This window comes from Dromiciops gliroides, chromosome 5 (genome assembly GCF_019393635.1).
Source record: "Dromiciops gliroides isolate mDroGli1 chromosome 5, mDroGli1.pri, whole genome shotgun sequence".
In the NCBI taxonomy this organism is placed as follows: domain Eukaryota; kingdom Metazoa; phylum Chordata; class Mammalia; order Microbiotheria; family Microbiotheriidae; genus Dromiciops; species Dromiciops gliroides.
Window position 1 is genome coordinate 176,687,420 of NC_057865.1, and position 11,335 is coordinate 176,698,754.

Here is an 11,335-nt window from a genome sequence, read left to right on the forward strand (position 1 = left end):
TTCTGGGGGTGTGAGAGGATAATGGTAAGTTTGAAGATGTTTCCCAATCCCCAAAGTGGGGACTATACCACTCTCTCTGCCCTCACCATAGTTTTTTTGACAGTTCTGTGAATGCTTTTCCCATCTTTGATTTTTTTTTAGTACCATTTAATATTTAGTAGTATTTAATATCAGACTTTAGGGACTGCCCCCATTGAAATCTAAATGCAATGCCTCAACTGTAACTGATTAAGGAAATAAATTGTTATGAAATATTTTCCATTTTTCATCTTTCTTGTTGTTCTCACATTTTCACTGTCAAAAGCCTTCAGGATGACTTTTCTGATGTAACCCCCTCCTTACTCTGCCCTACTAGGGGAGAGGGAGGAAGAAGAAGTGAACCCAGCTGATAAGCCTGTCAGCCTGACTACCAAGCTACATAAGGAAGAGCTTTCCCACAAAGTGGGGAAAGTGATGTGACCAGGGTTTGTTTTTCATCAAGAAAGAAAAGGACAAAGAAGGTGAAAGAGGTATAAGGGCACCAACCAAAACCAAAATAAAATAGAAGGAAAGTGTTACTAAAATGTCTTCAAAAGTCAGAATTCCAGGGTGATCTGTACACTTCACTTAAGCTGATTTAAAAATCCATACTTAAACTTAACCCTGGAAAAGGCCCCATATTTAACCACCAAGGGGTGGTAATGAAGGATCTTTCCATAATATGGCCAGTCCACTCTGTTCTGTGATACATTCATTAACTGCAGCCACATGAGGTAAGGGATCATTGCTGATTTGAGGAACCACTTCTCCTGAGTTCTAGTTTTCACTGGATTCTGTGTTTTTAAGATTCTTACCTGACTTTGGGGGCAGCTAGGTGGCACAGTGGATAAAGCACTGGACCTGGAATCAGGAGGACCCAAGTTCAAATCTCACCTCAGACACCTACTAGCTGTGAGACCCTGGGCAAGTCACTACACCAATTGCCTTAAACATCTGGGGCTATCTCCAGTTATCCTGATGTATATGTTGCTACTGAACCCAGATGACTGGAAGAGAGAGTGAGGTTGGTGACCTTGCACGGCCCTCCCTCACTTAAATCCTATTCAGTGTAAGTCATGACGTCACTTCAATGTCATCGTCCTCTTCTAGAATGAAGAACAAACAACAATCTGACTCTAGATCAAAATGAGCTCTTTTGCTCTTTGGACCTTCGCAATTATACATTATTGTCTTCCATTTCTGGACCTTGGACAGCCATACCCTCAACCTACTCGTTGCTTACTATAGTCAAGTCAACAAGCATTTTATTAAGTGCCTACTATGTGCAGATAACTGTGTTTATCGATGAATTTACAAAGAAAAGAAAAAAAAAGTACTTCCTCTAGAAACTCACAAACTAATGAGGTATACAATATGAAAACAACTATATAAAGCATGCGTCAAACATGTAACCCACAATGTTCCTTAGTGCAAGAGTAGACAGAACCAGACTAAAATAGAATTGGGAAATATTTAGCAAAGAAAATAAAAATACAATAAAACAGATAATATTAATATGTGGTTTTCTAAGTTATTATGAATTTGAAGGCATTCTTATGTAGGATTTAATGGCCCCTGTAAAAACAAGATATATGCAAGACAAATTGGAGATAGTCTTAGAGGAAGGGCACTAGTGTTAAGAGAAATCAGGAAAGGATTCTTTCAGAAGATAGAATTTTAGTTGGTACTTGAAAGAAGTGAGAGAAAGGAGGAGAGAGAGATGCAGAAGGAGGGAATTCCAGGCATGGAGAGCAGCCAGTGAAAATGTATCAAGTCAGGAGATGAAGGTCAGTCATGCATGAGGAACAGCAAGAATGCAAGTGTCTCTGGATCAAAAATTGCATGGTTGCAAGGAGGGGAGGGATGGCAGAGAAGTAAGGTATAAGTAAGGCTTAAGAAGAATTCAAAGGTAAGAAGAGACCAAGCTATGAAGGACTCTGAAAGCCAGTAGCCTCCATTTATATCTTACCCTTCTCCACCTGTAAGTGTTATCAAAGCCAATCATAAGATCATAGATTTAACACTGGAGCAGCTAGGTGGCACAGTGGATAGAGCACTGGCCCTGGATTCAGGAGGACCTGAATTCAAATCCGTCCTCAGACACTTAACACTTCATAGCTGTGTGACCCTGGGCAAGTCACTTAACCCCAATTGCCCCGCAAAAAATAAATAAATAAATAGATAAATAGATTTATCACTGGAAAGGACCTTAGAGGTCATCTAGTCCCACCTCTTCATTTTACAGATAAGGAAACTGAAGCCCAGGGATATTAACTAACTTGCTGAAGATATCAAAGGTAAAGCAGCAGAGCCAAGATTTGAAGCAAGGTCCTCTGCCTCTAAAAATGGCATCCCTTGCACTGCATTGAGCTTTCTACCCAAACCCAACTATTCTACTTGTATCACACCACCCAATGCAAAGAGGAATTCCTGTTAGAGATTTCTAGCTAGTTCTGACCCACACCCATTTTCCCTTCACATCAAATTCATTGTGCTGTTGTTCAGTCCTTTTCAGTCATGTCTGACTCTTTGTGGCCCCATTTGGAATTTTCTTGGTGAAGATACTGGAGTGGTTTGCCAGTTCCCTCTCCAGCTCATTTTACAGATGAAGAAACTGAGGCAAACAGGGTTAAGTGACTTGCCTATGGTCACACAGCTAATAAATGCAACCCTGCTGGAACTCACGAAGATGAGTCTTCCTGACTTCAGGCATGGAACTCTAACCACTGTGCCACCTAGCTGCCCCAATCAAATCCATACATCTGACCACTGACTTAAGTGCTCTGCTAATACCCCACTTAACCTGCCTGATTACAGTCTACTTAGACACAAGCTGACCACTCTTGTAAACCTATGCTTTATTTTGTAATATAGTTATTTGTGTATTCATTGACTATATATCCCAGATGCTGGGCAAATTGAATTTACATCAAACCATGTGAATCAATTTTGGATTCAGAAAACATTAGAGTATGTATGTGTGTTTATATATACACACACATATATACATATACATATATGTGTGTGTGTGTTTGTGTATGTATACACACACAAACTCTCATATCTCTGTGATTTATATATATATATATATAAATCTAATGGAAGAGCTATTTTATATATATATATAAATATATGTATATTTATATATATATAAAATAGCTCTTCCATTAGATTTTAAGTTCAGTAAGGGCAGGGTCTGCTTCTAAATCATTTTTATATCTCCAGGGCGTTCCATTATGCTCTGAGTATACCAGAGGTTTAATAAATGTATATTGATTTATTGTTGAACTTGTTAGAGACGTGGTAGATAGAGTGCTTGACCTGGAGTCAGGAATACCTTCCATTAAAACTAAATATATGATGAGAATTATAATATCTACCTCACAGAGGTGAGGTTCATATGAGTAATTATGTATAAATCACTTCACAAACTTTAAAGTGCTATGTGTATGTGTTTATGTATGTATGTATGTAATACATGTATATGTATGTAGGTATGTGTAATTATTATAGACCCACAGCCTTACTTTGCTACCTATATGGAATCTTACCTCTCTCAACTTTTGAGACTGAGATTTTCCATACATAGTCCTTCCTCCTACTGTCTGTAATAACCACTTGCCACCAGAGGGCGATCGTGGTATCAGACAAGCTTGTAAGTTTCTTCCTATTAGTATGCTCAGGGCAGCTCTCCATCTTGGGCAGGCTGCACTCCAGTTCTGACATCTGTGTGTAGGATTGTGTATGCGTCTTTATCTGCCAATGAAATCTCTTGACTATGACACCCCCCCACACCTACTTAGAAATTCTTTCTTCTGCCTATGGATGTGTGTCTCATTAAATTACATCCAATAAGTCTATTGCTTTAGAAGCATTTAATTGACATGGTTAAAGGAAGATGAATCCATTAAAATCAAAGCAATCAGCCCACACATAGCCCAGACTGTGACCCACCAAAGCAGCAGAGAGGGCAAAAATGTGGAAGTTCAATTCTTGGTTGCTCCCAGCTGGGTGCTGAAAGATGGGCAGCTGACTGACAGAGAGATATTCTCGCCTGGGGGTGAAGAGCTGAAGGACCATAAGTCTTTACCAGCCCAGCTGTCCAAGAGCTGTCAGTCCTGGAAAAGGAGCATCCGTGGAAAGAGAGCCAGAGCAGCAGTAGGGGACAAGCACATAGTGGTGAATGATAAGAATTAAAGCTGCAGTGATGAGTCTCTGAAGTTGGCTCCACTGGAACCCCATACAATGTAGTAGTTTGTGTCAGAGGGATCATAGGCTCTCCCTTGGACTGAGGATGGAAAAGCAGAGAACCCACCAGAAGGAAGAAAAGGCCTAAATTGACTCATTATGGATTTGGGTACAAATTGCTTCTGTGTTCTTTGCTAGGTAAATAAAACTTATTCTGTATCTGATAACTTGTTGGCCTGAGTGCTTATAAAGGAAGCCAGTGAATACCCTTGGAATTTACATAAACATCTTACATAGAGATCTCCTTACATAGAAATCTGCCTTATATATAGATCTCCAAACTTGTTGGGGCAAGTGAGCCAGAGACCTTAAAGACCCACAAAGCAACCCAGGCTTTTTGTGCCAGTAGGGAGCCTTGGACACTGTTACACATAGATTTGGTGTAAGGTACAGAGTGAGAGAAGGAAAGGAAAGATCCAAGACAAAGTGAACTAGGAATATTAGAAGAGGAGGAAGAAAATAAATTAGTGGGAGGAAAAACACGTGTCTATTATTTGCAAGACAAAGGTAGCATGACTGAGCAAATGTCAGGCTGGCCTTGGAGTCTGGAAGGCCTGTGCCTCTGATGCACACTAGTTGTAAGACATTAGGTGAGTCATTAATCTCTCAGTACCCCCAGGAAACTAAGACTTTTGATGCACCCAAACAGATCACAACCTGCCTATGATTGAATAACCTGAAAGACAAGGCAGTTCCTGCCCTCATGGAGTCCATACTCATAGTCTGCATTGTTGTTCATTCTCAAAAAGGACCAGTGACATCAGGGGGTGATGTCTTGATTTATGTGTGAATTGGATTTAAGTGAGGCGGAGTTGCACAAAGTCATCAGCCTCACTCTTTCTTCCAGTCATTGAAATCTGGTGGCAAGATGCCCATCAATGGCCCATGATGCAGTGGATGATCTTGATCTTTCTAAATTAAGGTCCTTCCCAGGCCTCAGTTTGTTTGAGGCAAGACACATACGTAAAAAAGTATAATACAAGATGCTACACAAGAGCATGACAGGGGCAAACCAAGTGCTCTATGAGGCTGGAGGCATAGTTTCATTCAGGAAGTAGTATTGAGTACCTATATTATTTATTCAACAACCAAACAACCACTTTTTTTTGAGGGGGGAGGCAATTGGGGTTAAGTGACTTGCCCAGGGTCACACAGCTAATAAGTGTCAAGGGTCTGAGGCTGGATTTGAACTCAGGTCCTCCTGAATCCAGGGCAGGTGCTCCATCACTGCGCCACCTAGTTGCCCCCAAACAACCACTTATTAAATGTCAATTATGTATCAACCACAGTATGAGGGCTGAGGGATACAAAAACGAAATCACTACCCTTAAGCAGTGAAGATTTTCTTTGAAGAGGGGAGGAGGGCCTGGGGCAAGGAAGGATAGGTAAGCAAATATAAAATAATTTCTGAGAGGAAAGTCACTAACAACTAGAAGAATGGAGAATTCATACAAGAGTTGACCCCTTGAGGGCCCAGTGGATAAAGCACCAGCCCTGGATTCAGGAGGACCTGAATTCAAATCCAGCCTCAGACACTTGACACTTACTAGCTGTGTGACCCTGGGCAAGTCACTTAATCCTCATTGTACCACCAAAAAACAAAAAAAAGAGTTGACCCCTGAACTCAGCCTTGAAGGTACTTGGGTACAATGCAGGCAGTTACTCTGGAGATATTAAAAAATAGAAATCTTGTCCTCAAGTAGCTTATGCTCTAAATAAGGAAACAAGAATTAAATGAAGACAAAAGCAGGGCAATGAGGGTTAAGTGACTTGCCCAGGGTCACAAAGCTAGTGTCAAGTGTCTGAGGCTGGATTTGAACTCACATCCTCCTGAATCCAGGACTGGTGCTTTATCCACTGTGCCAGCTAGCTGCCCCCTGAAGTATATTTTAAAGGACTTGATGAATATGGATTGGCAGGGAAGAAGCATTTTATGTTTGTTTGGTTTTTTTCATTAGATTATAAACTCCTTCAGGCAGAGACCCCTCTTTGAAATCCTGACTAAATTTAGTGCCCTGGAATATCCAATGTAAGGCTAATTAATAGAGAAAAGGGACATTTTAAAACTTTACATGCTCCTTTTCAGCAAGAGATAAAAATCCTTGTGTTCCTTTTGAAGGACCAAGTTTATGCAGCTGAGTTCAGAGATGTAATCTTTCCTATTTCTGTTTTGCTTTATTTTTCCCTCAGAGTTCTTGGCAGCAGATACAGCTAAGGACTTTCTTTTCTTCTAAAACTCATACATATGCATTGTCACAAGACACAATTGCTTCTTCTTGACCAGGGGAACTTACAATAAAATGAATTATGAATATTGTTGATCAAGGAAAATAATAGTGATGATGGAAAAACAGACTAGGAGAAAGTGACTCAAAGCACCTTACTCACAAAGGATTACAAGCACAAAATGACTTTCTACTTTTTTCTATTACAAAGGGAAGCTCCTGAGGAATACTCAGGAGGGAAAAAAAAGTGGGGGAAGAATGTTGATAAAGCTTCCATTATTAGCTTCTAGGGCTTTTTGGGGGGGCTGGGGCAATTGGGGTTAAGTGACTTGCCCAGGGTCACCCAGCTAGTAAGTGTCAAGTGTCTGAGGTCAAATTTGAACTCAGGTCCTCCTGAATCCAGGGCCTGTACTCAATCACCATCTAGCTGCCCCAGGGCTTTTTTTTAATCCAAAAAATATGCCTTTGCATGGCTATCATCAAATTGTAAATGGGTTTACAAGGGAGGGTCCCCCTCCCTAGACCTCAGTTGGCATAATCACCGAAAGCAAAGTAGATTATGTAGCAAATGAAGTATTTATTATCTAGGTGTTAATTAACAAGGCTGATCCCTGTAGGATGTGTATACACATTTCTCTGATGAATTAAAAGAAGCAATGTGATTGGCTGAGAAAACAAACAGAGTTTGACCCTGGGGCTTTAAATATCTAAACCTGGAGAGGAGAAGAAAAGGGAGGTTCACAGTAGTGGGAAAGTAAGACACCTGGAGGACTTGGGAGGAAGGATTTCTCTTTTATCAGCAAGCATATTTACTCCCCCAGCAAGTGTCCTCAGAGGAATTATAAACCAAGAGCTGACTGCATAGAAAACCCCTGCAAGGGAGAAAGAGAGAATTTCTTTCCCTTCCCCCAGTGGCTATATAGCTTTGAAGGGGAGATACTCAAACTACAGTAAAATACACCCTATTGAGCTGGGAGCAGAGACATGTTTGAAACAGGCATGAATGTAAAGTTACTTCAGTGAAGAAGCACCTTCGAGGACCATGATTTCTGGCAGCAAAGATCAGTGAGGCTATGGAAAGGATAAGATGAAGTTCCCTAGAAACCTAGATGAGCAAATTGTCCAGTAGAAACACTGCACCCAAGGGGAATTGCATGAGAACTTTATGGAGCGAAAAAGAACTTCTAGCTTCCACAGTACCAGGAGTGGTGAGTAGCCTTTGCAACATGTATATCCCATATATTGCCTCACTTCCTTTGTGCTCCAGACCTGATGCCACTTTTTCCATGGAAGCCATGTATATTTGTGAATAGAGACTAGGGAAGAGGGGGAAGAAGATATCTTGTGGCAACTGTTTTTACTACTCCATCTTCATAAATGCCTTTGCTGAGAGCTGGTTGCCATTCTACTGGCTTATTGTTAATGGGAAGTAGAGTGATGGGGGCCCATTAGATGTACAGTTTTAAAAGTAGCCACCCGCCCCCCCTAAAAACTGAGGTAGGAGCTACCCTCTGGGGACACAACCAGAGCTTGAGTACATTTTAGATAAGTAGCCCAGTGGGGATATTATACATTAAAGACATAAAAGAAAGGATTTTACTTTCATGTCCTATCATTACATTCTAGATATGCCCAACAACAATTTTGGTTGTCCAAAGAGCTAAACAGACATGAATACAAGAGATTCTAAGATTTTTTATTTACCTGTTTCTGGGAATTCCTTGGGGGCTTTTAATTTTATTTTCTTAAGATATTATTTCTCATGTTAGATGAAGGTATATTTTCCAGATCCCAATTAAGGTTCTAATTTTTTTAATATCTTAATCTAAGAGTCTATGTCATTCACTCTAAGTTCTATGTCCTTGTTATCTCTGTCCCCCTATAGTTCTGCTTCTCTTAGATGAAAGGTAGCTTCCACAATGATAACCAACTGGGTAGAGTCTTCATTTGATGCTTTTGTTGGGAACACACATCTCTTCTTCCCTTACAACGGCATCTCTGGAAGTAAAAAATTTTTATCAGAGAAGAAAAGATTTGTCTTCCACATTAGAAAGTAGCAAGTTTCTGGGGCAGCTAGGTGGCACAGTGGATAAAGCACCAGCCCTGGATTCAGGAGGACCTGAGTTCAAATCCAGCCTCAGACACTTGACACTTACTAGCTGTGTGACTCTGGGCAAGTCACTTAATCCTCATTGCCTTGCTTAAAAAACAACAACAACAACAAAACAGAAAGTAGCAAGTTTCTAGCTTGAAAAAAAAAAAGAAAATCCTCTTTCTCAAAATAGAGTAGTGTTGAAACAAATTTAAATGAAAATCTGTCTGAAAATGAACCATGGATAAATGCAAACCAGAAACTCAGAATGAACTTGCTGTTCATAAAAGGAAAGCTAAAAAACTTAAAGCCTGCTTAAAAGCTCATATTTTTGAGAAGCAACCAAAATGGGGTGGATCTGTTCTAAGAATTACAGGTCCTCCTGAGTATGGAAAAACAGCAACTACAAATACTAGTTAAGGAGCTTGGTCTTGAGGGGCAAGAATGGATTAACCCCGTTTTTCTAGACTTTAGAAAACATGTATGAAGGATAGGTTTAATCATCAATCAAGTTCCATATGGTTCCTAGTCCGTCTCAGATGGCTTTTTCTGTTGCAGCAAATAAATATAACAAACTACAGATGCTTGGTGATTGCACACTTATAAGAAGATTATTTGGGTTGAGGATATACCTAATCAATTTTATAGGGATCCAAGTACTTTATATGAAATTCTAAAGAGATTTGTGCAGCTCGGGCAATGTCCTCTTGCATTTATAATGTCTGAGAGTCTCAGTCGAGACAGTAGTTAGGGATTACTGTTCCCCAAAGAAATTCAAGAGGAGTGTCTATATCAAACATTAATTTCAACCCTGTGGCACCAACAATTATGTTGAAAGTTCTTAGTAGAACAGCAACATTAGAAGCGCTAATATGGGTGGAGGAAAAATTGTTGTCCCTAACAAGCCATCTTTAGAATTGCTTTGTAAAGGATGTTCTAGTAACATAAGAATTGCCATAAATAGTCTCTAGTTTTCTCCTGGTTTTTTTGTTGGTTTTTGGTTTTTTGGGGTTTTTTTTTGGTTTTTGCAGGGCAATGAAGGTTAAGTGATTTGTCCAGGGTCACACAGCTAGTGTCAAGTGTCTGAGGCCGAATTTGAACTCAGGTCCTCCTGAATCCAGGGCCAGTGCTTTCTTTATCCACTGCACCACCTAGCTGCCCCCAGTTTTCTTCTATTAAAGGTAATTCAGTAGAGACCAAATTTTGTTCAAGAAAAAAAGGGATGTATTCATTAAAATCAGATGCTTTGTTGTCAAGAACAAAGCAGAGAAATAGATCTGATAGTACTTTGGACAACCAAGAAATCCAGGTAATTGGTGGCAAAGATCTCTCTCTCTCTCTCTCTCTCTCTCTCTCTCTCTCTCTCTCTCTCTCTCTCTCTCTCTCTCTCTCTCTCCAGAGCTTTGGGAAAGATGTTATATTGTAAAATAACATCTCTAATAGAATTAGAATTTCCGCTTACCTTCTCATTTGTCAGAGTATGAACAGGACATGTTATAGTTGAACCCAAGGAGGTTGTAGAAAAGTCACACATGCCTGGAAAGCTATTTTATTTATACTTCTATCAAAACTCTGTAGATTTCTTCACTGAAATAAAGGATCTTGTGAGAGCCAGTGAATGAACACATGAGTATTGCTGACATCTTCCCTGGTGACTGGAATTTAAGGGCTACACTCAGGGAGTACAGTGCATCTGTAGCTACAAGAGGTGTGATGAATTCCAGAAATCCAGAGGCTTTGCTTATTGCCAAGGAGAAGAAGCAAGTTTTCCACCCTTGCAGAAACCTCAGTGGTTTCTGATCAATAATATCAAGATAATTGCTTAGCAACAGTCACTTTTTTCCAGTTTCTGCTTACCCACTTTGTGCCTTCAAACACAGCTGTTGTCATACCTGGCTATGCTAACTAATCCAGTGAGAAATCAAGCTCAGATTGCTTTTTATCCATGATATTGGAAGGCTTCCCCTAAGGAGTTTTTTGGAAGATCAAAAATAGAAGCTCTAACCAATAAGGATTCTGGAATGGGGGACAGTTAAGTGGTGCAGTGGATAAAGCACTGGCCCTGGATTTAGGAGTACCTGAGTTCAAATCCGGCCTCAGACACTTGACAATTATTAGCTGTGTGACCCTGGGCAAGTCACTTAACCCCCATTGCCCCACCAAAAAAACAAAAGGATTCTGGACTGATAGACTCTGCCAATGATAACGAGGCTACTGTACCTTTAAAAGGAAAAAATATAAATTCAATCAGGCTTTAAATGTTTAGTTTAAATTTGAACCTTTTTTTAATTAAAGGAGTATTGATAAAAAAAATCAAAAAGATGGACAAATATTTTTATGGAAAACTTAGGAAGTTTTTGAAACAAAGCAAGCAGTAAATAGACCTTTTAAGTTCTTTTAAAAATTTTCTAGTAGTATTTATTTAGTTCTATAGGTATTATATAGTGGAGAGGTCAACATTTATAAGACAGTTCATGTGAAAGTTATGCTAAATATAAAAAATTGGATTAATAATGCATAATTTGGGGATATTATACATATAAATTATAAAACTAAAATACTTCTAATAAAAAAGTAAACTCTTTTTTTTTTTTGCAGGGCAATGGGGGCTAAGTGACTTGCCCAGGGTCACACAGCTAGTAAGTGTCAAGTGTCTGAAGCCAGATTTGAACTCAGGTACTCTTGAATCCAGGGCCAGTGCTTTATCCACTGCGCCACCTAGCCGCCCCCAAAAGTAAACTCTTAAAAGTAA

General features: G+C 39.7%; 1 pseudogene; it reads left to right on the forward strand.

The window, feature by feature from the left end:
• The first annotated feature begins 747 nt into the window (after window positions 1-747).
• On the forward strand, window positions 748-10,619 carry LOC122728866 (annotated as a pseudogene).
• The last annotated feature ends 716 nt before the right edge of the window (window positions 10,620-11,335 follow it).